Genomic DNA, 15,011 nt, shown 5'->3' on the forward strand with positions numbered 1-15,011 from the left:
ATCAATCCCTTCCTCATGCCAGGGTACTAGGTGTAATCCTAGACTCTGACCTGTCCTTTCAGCCCCAAATCTGAACGCTGTTGAAAGCTTGTAGACTTCACCTCCGTAACATCTCTAAAATATGACCCCTTTTAACAAATGAAACCACCAACCTACTTATTCACTCCCTCGTTTCTCGCCTTGACTACTGCAACTCCCTTGTCATTGGCCTACCTCTTTAGGCTATCCCCTCTTCATGCTATCATGAATGCTGCTAGACTTATCTACCTTACCAACCACTGTCTGCCACTCCACTCTGCCAATCCCTACACTGGTTCCCAATCACCCAGCGAATTCAATTCAAAATGCTAACCACAACGTTAATGTATATTTGGAGGCAGACATGATTTGGTTACATTTTAATTTTCTTAAGATTTTCCATATATTGACATGTGTTTTTTTTTTTTTTTTTTTTTATTTTTATGGTTTTTTACTTTCTGCTTGATTACTATAGCACTACAGCAAAGCCAAGTGGAGGATACACCAACAATGGAAATCTTACAGCAAAGCCAAGTCAAGATACAGAAATAGTGAAAACCCTACAGCAAGGTCAAGTCAAGGTAGATACACTAAGAGTGGAAATCTTGCAGCAAAGCCAAGTCAAGGAGGATACGCCAACCTTGGCACTACATCAAAGCCAACCCAAGAGGATATGCCAGCAGACCTTCTGCAGAAAAGCCAAGTCGAGGAGGATACGCCAACCTTGGAACTACAGCAAAGCCAACCCAAGAGGGATATGCCAGCAGACCACCTGCAGAAAAGCTAAGTCGAGGAGGATACGCCAACCTTGGAACTACAGCAAAGCCAACCCAAGAGGGATATGCCAGCAGACCACCTGCAGAAAAGCCAAGTAAAGTAGGATACACCAGCCTTGGAACTACAGCAAATTCGATCCAAGAGGATACACAAACAAACCTTCTGCAGAAAAGCCAAGTCAAGGAGGATACACCAACAGTGGTAACCCTACAGCGAAAAAAGTCAATCCTTGGGGCACCTATAAAGTACGTGTAACTGGCATAGAATTGTGTCCTGGGCAGTATTAGGAACTGTAATATGAACTAGAGTGGTCTTGATGGCTGTAGATTTGGGTCATTATTTTCTTTAGTCTAACCAGCCTATTGGTAATTGATAAATTTGACTGGTTTCAAGGCACTACAGTACAAGAACTCAGACTGAGATCTAACACTTTAACCACTTACCAACCGGCTCATGTAGATATAAGTTGGCAGTTTGAAGATGGATATCGCGGTCACTGCAGCAGCTGCTGCCACCAGTTATCCATCTTTAGAGCCGGCAGTTCTGTTTACGATAATGGTCTCTGCGGTGGATTCGCCACGAGATCACTGTTGGAGCTGTCGGTAGCGGCAATCGGGTCCTTCATGTTGCTGGGTATGGAGACGAGTGAGGGGAAGATGGCCCCACCCGTCTCTACCATAGCAGGGGGACGCGACATCTAAACATCACTTGCCCCATACTTCTTAAAGGCACTTTTTTCTGTTGTCACTTTTTTCAAATGACAATTTGATTTGGTTTTATTTATTTTTTTTCATTTAATTCCAAATATGAGATCTGAAGACTTTTTGGTCCCAGATCTCATATTTAAGAGGACCTGTCATGCTTTTTTTTTTTTTTTTATTACAAGGGGTGTTTACCTTCCTTGTAAAAGGAATAAAAGTGACCCAATTTTTGTTTTTTTTGTTTTTAAACCGTGAAAAATGAATAAAATCAAGTAAATAAGAACCTTTTTTTTTTTAAAGTGCCCCTTCCTGGCGATCTCGTGCGCAGAAGCGAACACATACATGAGTAGCGCCCGTATATGAAACGGTGGTCAAACCACACGTGAGGTATCCCTGCGATCGGTAGAGAGAAATAATTCTAGCCCTAGACCTTTGTAACACAAAACATGCAACCTGTCTAATTTTTTTTTTTTTAAACGTCGCGTGACATGTTTGGTATCAATTTACTCGGCATAACGTTATCTTTCACAATATAAAAAAAGTGGACTAACTTTACTGTTATAATTTTTTTATTTATTTAACAAAAAAGGCACTTGTAAGACCGCTGCACAAATGCAGTGTGAAAGTATGGCAATGACCACCATTTTATTCTCTAGGGTGTTGGAACCCCAACCAGTTTTTTTTTTTTTTTTTTTTTTTTGTAATTTTCTAGCAAAAAACTGTTTAAACATGTAAACACCAAAATCTCAACCAGGTTAGTCCTTAAGTGGTTAAAAGTACATTTGTTGAGTACAGGGTATCGTGGACTTGCTGCCCTGCACAGTGTGAGGCCCCATTCACACCTGAGTTTTGGAGCTCGAAGCTCAAATTCTGTTGGCGAGACTATCCTATGGTTCACATCTCCACTGGTTCACATCTCCACTCAAGTAGCCTGAAGCCAAACAAACTGCATTTTGGCACTTTTGTAGCTTGAATTGGGCAGATTGGTGCATTTTGTTCCCTATAGAAATACACAAACATGCAATTTGCATGTTTTTGAGCGTCTAAGTATTTTTGTGATGGTTGTTGGGAGCCTGCAACTGCTAGCATCCTAACCAGTGGCTCATCCCTGCTGTCCACAGCATACTGAGTCATGGGGTGTTGGGTGCTGGCCCCTTATAGTCATCCTAACATTGAGTTATCCCTGCTGTCAGCAGACTGTAAACATAAGCCTGCATTAAAAAAGGGCATGGGATCACCAACCAAAACCAGGCTTTTTTGGATCTTGGTTTGGCTTTTAAAGGGAGCCCCACATCAACAAAGTGTGCCCCCCAAATTCATATCGGACCCTTCAGTCTGGTATGGATCTTAAGGGGAGCACCACACTAAAGTCTCCCTTTAATCTATTGCAGGCTAGGAAGGGGGGGTGGTGGGGTGGCTTCCTTCTGAACCATACCAGGCTGCATGCCTTCATCATAAGGGCACACCATGTTGATGGCAAGGGCATCTTTCCTACAACCCTGGCCCAGTAGCTGTGGGTGTGCAGGGGGTAGCTTATCAGAATCTGGAAGCCCCCTTTAAGAAGGTTGGGCCCTCAAATATCAGCCCCTCCCCATGTAAATGAGTACAGAGGACACAGTTCACCGATGTCGTCACTATGAACACGGGCCACTGACCTGCATTATAAAAGCCTGTAGAGTGATTGGTCCAATGATATAGGGGGTAGGGTTACTGGGTTTACTTGGAGGCAGGGGAAAACTGTGCTGTCATTTGAGTGAGAATCAATGGATCTGGTCATGTTTGGCAGGGTGCTATTTAATGTGATTAACCTCTTTGCATCCGTGCTATAGCTAAAAGACGGCTACAGCGCGGATGCCAACTCCCGGAGGGCGTCCCTGGATGTCCTCCTGTTTACTTCTCCTCTGCGCGCCGTCATGGGCGTGCATCAGGGAAGTTCTGTTGGCTGTGTCCAAGGGACATAGCCAATCAGATTGTGCTAAATGGCCAATCACAGTGGCCATTTAGCACTCGATCGGCCTGTCCAATGAGGTGATCTCATATGTAAACATATGAGATCATCTCTCATCACTGGCTCTCCCTCCTCACACAGACAGCGTGTGAGGAGGGAGAGATGAACGGCTGCAGCGTCAGTGAGCACACACTCGCACACTTGCCCACCTGTCCCCAGTGCCATGTGTGTCGCGTGTCATTGTCTTGGTGCTCCAGGGCCTTCAAAAGTGTAATGGGTAGTCAACAAGTTAGATGTGTCATTTTATGCTCCTAGCACACGTGACTGCTCCCTGCATGTTGGGCCTCTCTAAGTGGCCAGGCTGTGAAAGTCCCACACATGTGATATCGTAATACTCAGGAGTAGCAGGAATGTCTTTTGGGTGTCATTTGTGGTATGCACATGCCATGTAAGAGAAATAACCTATTACAATGACAATTTTGTTGTGGAAAAAAAATAAAAAAATCTTATTTTTGCAAAGAATTGTGGGGAAAAAATGACAACCAAAACTTCACCATGCATCTACTAAATACCGTATATACTCGAGTATAAGCCGAGATTTTCAGCCTCTTTTTGAGGCTGAAAGTGCCCCCCTCGGCTTATACTCGAGTCATCGCTGTCTGCCCTCGATCAGCGTGTCGAGCAGACAGACAGCGGCCATTCTGAATTCAAAAGCCGCGCGCTCCGGCTCTCCCTTCACCTGTGATAGGCGGACACTGAATTTCCCAGCAGCCTGTGTTCCGCCTATCACGGACTTCGTATCATCCTCGTACTACGGACGAGGATGATACGATGTACGTGATAGGCGGAACACAGGCTGCTGGGAAATTCAGTGTTCCGCCTATCACAGGCGAGGCGGCGCGCAGCTTTTGAATTTTACAATGGCCGCCGACGAACGAAGAGGGCACGGGACGGAGGCAAGGCACAGGACGGCACGGCACGGGACGGGACGGGACCGGAGGCAAGGCATGGCGGCGAGGCATGGCGGCGAGGCACGGCGGCGAGGCACGGCGGCGAGGCACGGAGGCAAGGAGGCTCGGCACGGGACGGAGGCTCGGGACAAAGGCTCAGGACACAGGTAGGCTGGACACACACACACACACACACACACACACACACACACACACACACACACAGGGATGGATGGATGGATGGAGACACACACACACACAGGGATGGACGGACACACAGGGATGGACGGACACACAGGGATGGACGGACACACACACAGGGATGGACAGGCATGTCTTACCCTCGGCTTATACACGAGTCAATAAGTTTGCCAGTTTTTTTGGGGGTAAATTGGGGGCCTCGGCTTATATTCGGGTCGGCCTATACTCGAGTATATACGGTACCTTGGAATGTCTACTTTCCAAAAAGGGGTCATTTGGGGGTTATTTCTACTTTCCTGGCTTGTTTGGGTCGCAAGAAATGAGATGGGCCACCAGTACATCAGATGTGATCAATTTTTTATGATTTGCACCACTACTTGTAGGCTCTCTAACTTTCACAAAGACCAAATAATATCCACTAATTTGGTTATTTTTACCAAAGATATGTAGCAGTATAAATTGTGGCCAAAATTCATGAAGAAAATTAATAATTTGCAAAATTTTATCTCAAACGGAGTGCGTCTTTTGAAAAAAAAAAAAAAAAAAAAAAAAATTTTTTTTTTCATTTATAGCGCAAAAAATAAAAAACCCAGAGATGATCAAATACCACCAAATAAAAGCTCTATTTGTATAAAAAGGACAAAAAATTCATTTGGGTACAGTGTTACATGGCTGAGTAATTCATTCAAAGTGAGGGCACCAAAAGCTGAAAATTGGTCTGGGCAGGAGGGGGGTTTAAGTGCCCAGTAGGCAAGTGGTTAACAATGAATTTACATCTGGACATGTTTGGTGTGTGTTGTGCTTTTTGTTTTAAAGGAAAAAAAAAAAAACCTGTCCTTTGTTAATCAAACGCCAGCTGCCAAACTGCACAAAAAAAACCTGCCGCCCACCAAACAAGACCAGATCCGTTGCTTGTCACTCGCTAAATGACAGCCTGCTTCCCCCTGCCTCTGAGTAAACACAGTGGGGGGGGGGGGTGGCTTGACTATGGCAGTGTAATGTGTGATGGAGCTCTGTACCCATGTTGGCAAAATGAGGGGATCGCAGTACCACCTACCCGATCCATGTCAAAACAGTACTCAAAGGGTAACCACACAGGCACAGCAACGGCGACAGTCTTTTCCGGCTGCAACCCAGCAAACCCGCTCGGACATCCACCCACAGTAATGGTGCGGCTTCTCAGCCTCAGGTAGGACAAACGCTCCCCAGTTCAGAAGCTACAATGCCCCCTGCTTCTAGCCTGTCGGGTGCCCTAGAGTTACTGCGGGATGAGCCGTCCACCAGCCCTGTAAGTGACTGGGGGAGGATCAGAGTGGCACAGCCATAACTCCAGCCACATGCTCTATCTCCTCCCCAGCTCAAATGTTGGCCATCCTATTATCCCTCCCAACAAGACAGGACGTGGACAATATTGTCACTAGAATTGAATAGTCTCTCAAGCAGCATTTGCATGACCTAAAGCAGTCAGTTTCTACTCTTGAACAATCAGTTAATACTCTGTTCATGGATAGGGACTCCATATTGCAGAGAATAAAGACACTGGAGACCTTCAAGTCCCCAGACTGCTACCCTAAATCACACCTGTTTGTAGCATGATCTGGAAAATTGGCATGGGTGCGATAACAAAATAAGGGAGCTCCCTGAGGCTACTGGCCCAGCAGATCTCAGGCACACAGTAATTGGTATATTTAATCTCCTCGGCAAACCTGTTTCTTCCCCTCTAGAGATTGACTGGGTACATCGTGTTAATGCTCCTGGAAGTGCGGAGTGTGCTCAGCCCAGAGATGTACTATGTCGAGTACCTTTTTTATATATATATATATATATATATATATATATATATATATATATATATATATATATATATATATATATATATATATATATATATATATATATATATAATATTTTTATATATATATTTTTTTTTACCATGAGAGATCGAGACGGGCCTGGATCAGATGGTCCCTGCAATTTGAGGGTTTTACTATTCGGCTGCTTCAGGATCTTTCTTGTAGAACTCTGTGCTGTCAAATCTGACCCTTACTGGATACTATCAGTTTGGTGGCACTCATGTGTGGAGTTGCCCATTTTGGCCTCACTACACATCTACAGAATGAGCTTTTTCTGAATGATCCACGACAACTTCCAGATGCTTTCAGCTTTCTCAATGCTGACGCAGTGGCTGTGCTGGACTGGCTGGTAGCTGATCTTGCTCCCATTAGGGCACCTCTTTCACAACAGACTAGTACCTTCTACCAGAAACCGACCTGGATCCATTATCAAATGAGCCTTAGGCTTCTGTCCTCATTCGCAATCTAGTATTTCCTGGTTTCTGTTCTTATCCATACATGTTCACAATAAACATGATACACAGGCTACAATATCATTGGAAAATCCTTCCTGTGGTCGTGTATCCATAGTTCTGATCATATATTGGCCTGATGTCATACCTTTCAAGCTAGACTGGGTTGCTGCTGTTCTGTTATACTAGTTCTGTAAGACTGTTTAAATGTTACTTTTAATCCTCTTAAAGATCTTAGATTTTCTGACGGCCATAAAGGGGCAGTATGGTGATCGGTGCAATTGTCTTAGTTACAGCTCTGGGGACTCTAATGGTTTCAGAAGACCCATTGCATGTCGGTTGGTTGAATTTCACTTATGTGAATGAACCCGGTTTCCTGCAGATCTTTACACAATTGATGTATATGTGGGTCCTCTGCTGGCTGTAACATATTTATACCGATCCTGCTTTCCTAGCTCACAGTATCTGCTCCCAATTTTTATCACTGTGTTCTTTGTTATATCTTTGGGTTTTGCTGCGCACTTGCTGTGATCATATAGTCGCCCCCCCCCCCAAGTAGATTACAGGAACTTTTGTAACTTTGTCTATCGCCTCTGTTTTGGATCAGACTGATTCTGTCTTCTTTAGCCATTTTGCTATAGTGTTTAATAGGGTACTAAGATTACATATTGAAGTCTGACAGCCCCTTTCCCTTTCTGATTTAACGAACTTATACTTTTTAGCTTTCTATTTTACTCCTCCCGCCTTCCACACTCTCCTCCTCATATTTATTTTTTCTATTGGGGGTGATTCTAATTGCTTGCTGAACTCCTCTCTGGATACCTCCAGCGGGTTGTAGCTCTTTATTGTACTGGAAAATCATCAGGTTGAAAAGATTCCTATTGCAACACAACTTGACTGTGGAGAATCTCCCATCCTACTGATTGAGATTACTTGCATTACTCAGTGGCATACAATTCATACTTATTGATTTTGCCCTGACCTTCCACCCAGAGTAGTAATGGTAATATATTGGGGTCAGACCATGCACTAGTATTTGTCTTTTTTTTCTCTTTGCCCAACCTTACAGAGCAAGACTGGACATGGTGTTTAAATGACTCCCTCCTTCAGGATGCTTGTGTTTAGCTGACCTCAAACAAACGATGGCCATTTTTTATTTTATTTTTTATTTCTGACCCTCAGAATGACACCTCTATTCACAAGCAATGAGGTGCTAAAGTGTGTGGTTCAGGGTGTATTTAACACCAGTGAAGGCTTAGACCGACTTGCCTAAATTACTGACCTCTTTACTCATCTCCAATTTGGAAACATCCCATAAACTGAATTGCTCTCCCACTACTTTATTGGTACTTTCAAATGCCAGACTTGGATTACTGAACCAGAATACTATGGTTATCGGGGACAAATTGTGTAAACTGTTATGTGGAGGCTAACAAAGCCGGTACGCTGTCAGAGCATTGCATGCTAAAAATGGCATTACCGCTATCCCAAAATGCAAGTGTCCGGATGGTCAACTTAGCCATTTTCCCAAAGAAATTACTCTGTTCGTTTTACAATAACCTGTACAATTTTTAACTTCTTGCCTGACCTCCACATCCCCAGAGGTCCATATGTCTAAAATAGCGGACTATGTTGCTAAGACTGCCCTACCCACCATTCCTGTAAAGACTGTAAAAGACCTTGAGCAGCCCTTTACGGATGAACTCCTTATTGTGCTCTCCTCCCTTAAGAACAATAAGTCCTGGCCCAGATGGGTATACTATATGCTCATCTTCAATGTAACTTTGCCTTTAAATGGCAACATATGGCGGTCTAATATCTAGGCATCAAAATCCCATCTTTATTGTCCAACACGTTGGACATTAATGCCACTTCTCCAACTGGCGCATGCTTGTCTTAAATCCTATGGTAACCAGCATCTCTTGGTTCGGGTCGCATCAATGCCATCAAAATGGACATCTTAACAAGATTATTGTGCACTTTTCAGGCCATTCCTGTCCCCACTCCGACCCTCCACTCCCCTTTCTGTTTTTTTTTTTTTTTTTTTTTTTTTTTTATATCTCTCAACAGGGCTATCTGGACATTTGTATGGCAACATAAGTACAGAATTTGACAAACCATCCTCTCCCCATTTATCCATTTATTCTCATGCAGCATCTTTGCTCAGAGTGGTCTGGTTTCATGGCATTCTACAAAGTTGTGTATTTGCTTGGAGAATTATCTCATCTCCTCAGATCTTGCCTCCTTACCCTGGTTAGAACCTGATCAGAGACCCCAAGAGACTTATTACCCCTCATGGTGTGCACTACGCTGCAGTTATGGGATACTTCTTCACGTAAAGGCTTACTCTTCCAGAACAAATCCCTTGACCCTGCTGTGACAAGTACTAAGTTTGTTCAGTGGCATTGCAGAGACTGACACTTTTGAGCCATACCTTGACTGGCCGGACTCTTGCTCCCCTTTCCCAGATACGCCCCTCCTGCCATAGCTCACTGCATGCATGGTTGGAAAACACAGTTGAACCATTTAGGCAAACAGTCCTCTACAGAACTCCTGATGTGACCTTGCACTGCTTTTGAATTGCTATCCCAATCCTCTAGACTGGACCACACTTTAACAGATGTACCAGATCTTATTGAGGGAATCCTACCTGAACCATCACCATTTCTTTCTAAATGGGAGCAAGAATTGGAAATATCAGCAGATATGGAATGGGACAAAATAAAGGCTGTTGCATATAAACTATCTACATTCTCTCACGTGCAATTGTCAGATCTTATCCAGATGGTAGCTCTACCCTACACCTTTACATAAAATTGATCCTTCTATCCTTGATATTTGGAATATTATACTATCTGATAAATTTGGTGGGAGATGAAATTCCAAATAAACCTCAGATTACAGTACTGTCCATGTTGAGAGGCTCTTGCAGACAAATTAACCAACCTAGTTGGTCACTTCATCACAACGGCTCGTTCTGTGATGGCTAGACAATGGCACTGAGTTGGACAAGATTGAGCATGTGGAGCGTATGATCGACTGGGATGAGGACAAATCTGAATCGCACAAACTTATGTGGAGAGTTTGGTCTCCTTTCAGATATCCTTCTGACTTTGATTCCTTTATATCCAATATCGTATGAGGTTGCTCTGGGCTATCCCATGGTACATCACACTACTCCTGTGTCTCTCCCCCTTCTGCTTCTCTTTTCTCTAACTTTATTACATTTGTTTTTACTTTTCCTATATTTTGAATTGGAAAGATAGCATTTTTGAGTTGAGTCAAAATAGCACTTGATGCTTCAGATATTGTACTCCTTGTGTATCCTGCTGAAACAGGTTTACCTCAGACACTCTTTAATATATCATACAGGGGGAAGTGCAAACCCCGTTATATTCAATCACAATTTGTATATGCTCAACACGCTTGTATTTTCTGCAAATGCTTAATAAAAAAATTTAAAGTAAGTAAACCCAGGGACCCTGCCACAGATTAAACATGTTGAACTGGCTTTTTTAATGCAGGTCAGTGGCTGGCATTCATCGTGTTAGACAGACATTTGGGGAAATGTTCAGGTGTTGCGTATGTATGTGTATGTGTGTGTATATATATATATATATATATATATATATATATATATATATATATACTAAAAAAGAAATTTATAACTCAGGGTCAACGGCCTTTGGCTGTGCAGCCATTGGACAGCTGGGATCAGTGCTGCAGCCATCATCTAGGCAAGTAATAGAATTGTCTTTCAATGGATGAGCTGTAACATCTATTTTATTTTTTTTTGCAAGATGCAAGTGCTGCGAATGAGCCTGTGAATTCATATGAAGAGGAGTGGCCAAGGTAAGTAAAATAACATTATTTCGTTTGCAGTTTTCTGATCATGAGCATGGATTTAAAATTTTAGACATGGATCTGAATGGCAATTTTTAAAGTGTAGCTAAACCAAAGCACAAAACAGTGCAGCTTACCAATTCATAGTTGTGATGGCTGCATTTGTGGATTTTTTTTATTTTTTTCCTCCCCAGGCCTTTATTCTGTGTTCCTGCCAGTAATGTTTTCTGTCTTGGAGAACTGGTCACTGTTCTAGATCTATAGTGGAGCAGCAATGTCTCCCTCAGAAGTGTTATGCCCCATACACACTATTAGTTTTTCTGCTGCTTTTTTTTTCTTCAGGTTTACCAAAACCATGTAATGCAAGGGCCTGCCTGATGGCATACAAATTGAAACGCCTAAGGTTTGACCTCATATTATAATTTTGGTAAATCTTAAGGAAACCCTAATGGTGTGTATGGAGCTTTACACTACTGAACACATCCACCCATCCACATTTCTCTAACTGGGTAACGGGCTTGTTCAGAAATTTAGGAACAATGCTAACTGATAACAGCGCAGCAAAGGCAGAGTGCATTGGAAGTCTTTAACCCACTGGAATTCTGACAGGATCAACAAGTATTGAACAGAAAATGCTTTAAGTGTGTGTGTATAGAGGCAAGCTACCTTCAGGTGATGAGAGAAAAAATTTAATGGTGCTGCCCTTAGAGTGTACTCTTATAACCCCACCTACTCAGTGAGAGCCCAGTTTTTGCTAATGTTTTTGGGTGATCTGTTCTCCTATATAAAGATCTAGCTGATTTGTCCTTGCCTGTGGCAGCAGTTTTCAAATCTGTTACCCTTGGCATGTACCTTGGGGGCTGTCCTGTTCAGCCTATCCCGTGTTAGGTACTCACCTTGGCACATAGTGCAACATGTATAGTCAAAACTGCTGATAAAGCAGTACAGCCAGCCCTCCTGTACTTGGCCCAAGCCTTATCCGTTCAAAAGGGGGGGGGGGGGGGGGGTGGGCATCTGCCAAGCCGGAGGTCCAGCAGTACTGCCTTATTGCTAACGTGTGACTCTTGTGCAGTGCTTCTGGCTTTTACTTTTCTTTCTTTCTTCCTCTGGCTGCACTGCAGGATTATAGGTTCTACTATCTGTGCCCCTTTCTCTTGCAGTGCTGTGGTTTTCCTTCCTTTCCTGCCAGCAGCTGCTGAGGGCGCACAGGTGGGTCATTTTAGGATGGTGAGTGGGGGAACATGCCACCTAGAATGAACACAGCGAGTGATCAGATGGTGGGATATTGCCTTTGTGCCACTATTCACTTGAATGGGTCTTGTTCAGCGGGGGTATCATTTCAGCTGTGGCTGCATAGCATCATGGGTGTTGCATTTTAGCAAAAATATAATTTGATATTTTCAGAGGAGTGGGTCCCCTGTCAGGTAGGCTGTACAGGACCCCTGTGATTTATTAGCAGTAGGGTGCTATGCAGTTCTGGGGCTATTTGTATGGCCCCCAGACTCTGAAGACCTCTTTTGGGGTATGCCCACTTTGACTAAATGAATCCTGAACCGTGACATAGGCCCAGTGTCGTGAATGCAAGACAGAAATGCCATGTACATTTGCACCGGTACCCCCTCCTGTTTTTCTTGTCTAACATTTCTTTTTGTGTATGTGTGTGTGTGTGTGTGTGTGTGTGTGTGTGTGTGTGTGTATGCAACAAGAAATGTTAGACAAAAAAAAAACAGGAGGGGGTACCGGTGCAAATGTACATGGCATTTCTGTCTTGCCTTATTCACGACACTGGGCCTATGTCATGGTCCAGAATTCATTGGTCAAAGTGGGCATACCCCAAAAGATATATAGATAGATATTCTCTCCTTCCTCCTATCTATGGTTAGTCGTTGGTGGATAACTGCGGTAACTGCATCATGCCTTCTGGGTGACACCTTCCCATCCTTTGCAAAAAGCACAGCACATTGCTGCAATCCTTATAGCTTCTACAGAGGCACAAGCACATTCAGCACCTGGGTTATAGCGACTCCTGTATCCGGAAACTTAAAACCCCATCCATTCGGACCTTCATTTCTTTTGTTACTAGTGATCACAAGTGCAAGAGCTGTGATAAAAAAAAGCCAAATGGCATGCATTCTGAACACTGCCTACTGGAAATTCATTGCTCAGGTTGATGGCCATTCCCTAGTCCCAGAGAAATGTCCTATCATGATGCAGCTTCCTTTATTAGACTCCATATAAACAGACATTTATGGACAGAATCTAAAGACTGTATTGCATCCATATCCCTGCAAGGTAGCAAATAGTAGACTTTTAAAGGGAACAGATAAAAACCTGTCCTTTTTTAATAATTGGGACTTATAAAGATGCATATGTCTGTCATCAGGAAAGCGAGACCAAAAGATATTTGAAAAATAATTCATTACAAAAACTATACAGGTTAAAACAATTATTAATGAAACAGATGACCGAAATTGATACTCGTGATGAGAAGATTGAACAGGTGCTTGGGTATACAGAGCAGCCAATGCATTTCAGTTAGAACTGCTTCTTCAGGGCTGTTTCCCATGCATCTGTATAGTTCAAGTTTCAAAAACGTTTGACATTAGTATCAACAAATTATACAAACCCTGTATATAGAACGCTCACCCAAATAGTCTGACATTAAACATGTTAAAGCATCGAGGAGAGCGGACAGAGCTTTGCAGTAAGAAGGCGATGTCAGCCGCCTAGATGGTCTTGTGGATATTGAACCATGTATGTGGGTAAGAGATCTAAAATATAGTGATACATGTAGCAGGGTGCACTAGCATCCTAGGTTGAAACATCTAAGAATAACTGAGCGTATAGTATGTATGTATGACCCAAATAACCTAGTGTATGTAGCAACGGCTCCTGAAAAGCATGTGTTTTTGTAATTTAATGTTACCCTTAAACCGCAGTTTGGTTTAGGTTTGATTACTTTAAATTTTGACCTCAGCATCAGTCGGACTGGGCTGAAGGGTGTTCTGCCTGGCAATAGGGGGGCGCTGTCACTTCTGGCAGTTATGGAAACAGTCTAGTTGGATGCTTTAAGGTTACTTTCTCTAGGAACCAGCCCAGTGTGAGTGTCACTCTTGCTGTGCCTTCTGGGAGGGGGCACTTAAGATGTGGATGTCATGTGTTTCGGGTTGCGGTCCAGAAGTATGTTCTGACTGCATGGTCCTGGTCCTCCTGACCAGCCCCCAGGACTTCCGTGGCCTGGGGTGTGGATCCACCCGACTTTGTCTCGGAGCTGGCTAGCCCAAGGTGAGGAAACTGAGGAAAAAGATTCAAAGGTGGTCTGGTGCCATCTCGGTTAGTGGAGATGCCCAGAAACTGAAGTTATCCAGGGGAGGACTCTTCAGGAGAAGGCCATGCAAGGGTTGGCTTCTCAACAAGAGCCTGGATAAGCTGAAGGACCTAAGTGAATCCAATCTCATGCGGTATCGCCGGACCGGTTGCAAGATACTAGTACCACACGAGTGTTATAAAACGTGTAAAGGAACATTGAAAACTTGTAGAACGTCTGACAGAGACTTGTTCCTGACTCAAACACCCTGTTGGCTGCTAGACCTGGTGAGAGAAGGACTATCCAATTAGGGTGAGGATTCAGCTGTGAATGGCTATTCTCTGTATTTATTCAAAGTAAGTTGTTGTTCATTCTGACTACCTGAACTTTTCACCTAAACCCTTTGATCCTATACCGAGAGACTGTTTACGTACATTCTGCAAATAAAAATCCCTTTAAGTGGATCTATTGTCGGTTTTTGCAGTTTCTGGGACATTTACCTCGGGAAACCCCCCTAGACTCGTATAAGGTGAAGAAGGTAACGGTAGGCCCAATAGTCAGTGCTACATATATGCAAATTACCTCGGCAACCACAACCCTCCCACCAAGGCAGCACAAAGTGGTTTTAAACCCTTACATATACCCAGTGAAGGGACTATCCTCTCCTCCGATAACAGATGAAACAAATCCATCTACATAAGTTGTAGCTGTTTATCTAGTCTTCCCTTCTCTACACTTGTTTAAAGTGACAAATTTTAAGTTGCACACAGGAACTGAGGCTGTCAATCTGCTGGAGGCCCCCACCCGTTGCCATTTTCTCTTGGTGTGAGAAATGATAGCAAAGGAATGAAGCAGCAGACAGAAATTACACTTGGTGCTTTTAATTGAGACAAGTATAACCTATAGAGGGCTATGCTTTGTTCATATTTCATGTCTGAGGTTTAAAACTACTTTAAGGGGG

At 43.4% G+C, this 15,011-nt stretch overlaps 1 pseudogene across 1 annotated transcript in view; it reads left to right on the forward strand.

Moving 5' to 3' along the window:
* LOC143983737 (uncharacterized) overlaps nucleotides 1-10,756 on the forward strand; it is an 84,060-nt pseudogene extending 73,304 nt beyond the window's left edge. The window contains exons 6-9 of the transcript XR_013274636.1: nucleotides 494-642; nucleotides 729-871; nucleotides 958-1,044; nucleotides 10,701-10,756. The product of XR_013274636.1 is annotated as an uncharacterized LOC143983737 (transcript). The remainder of the gene's footprint in view (nucleotides 1-493; nucleotides 643-728; nucleotides 872-957; nucleotides 1,045-10,700) is intronic.
* The last annotated feature ends 4,255 nt before the right edge of the window (nucleotides 10,757-15,011 follow it).

Source organism: Lithobates pipiens, unplaced genomic scaffold (assembly GCF_037356315.1).
Source record: "Lithobates pipiens isolate NorthernLeopardFrog02 unplaced genomic scaffold, aLitPip1_a1.2 Scaffold_16, whole genome shotgun sequence".
Lineage (NCBI taxonomy): Eukaryota > Metazoa > Chordata > Amphibia > Anura > Ranidae > Lithobates > Lithobates pipiens.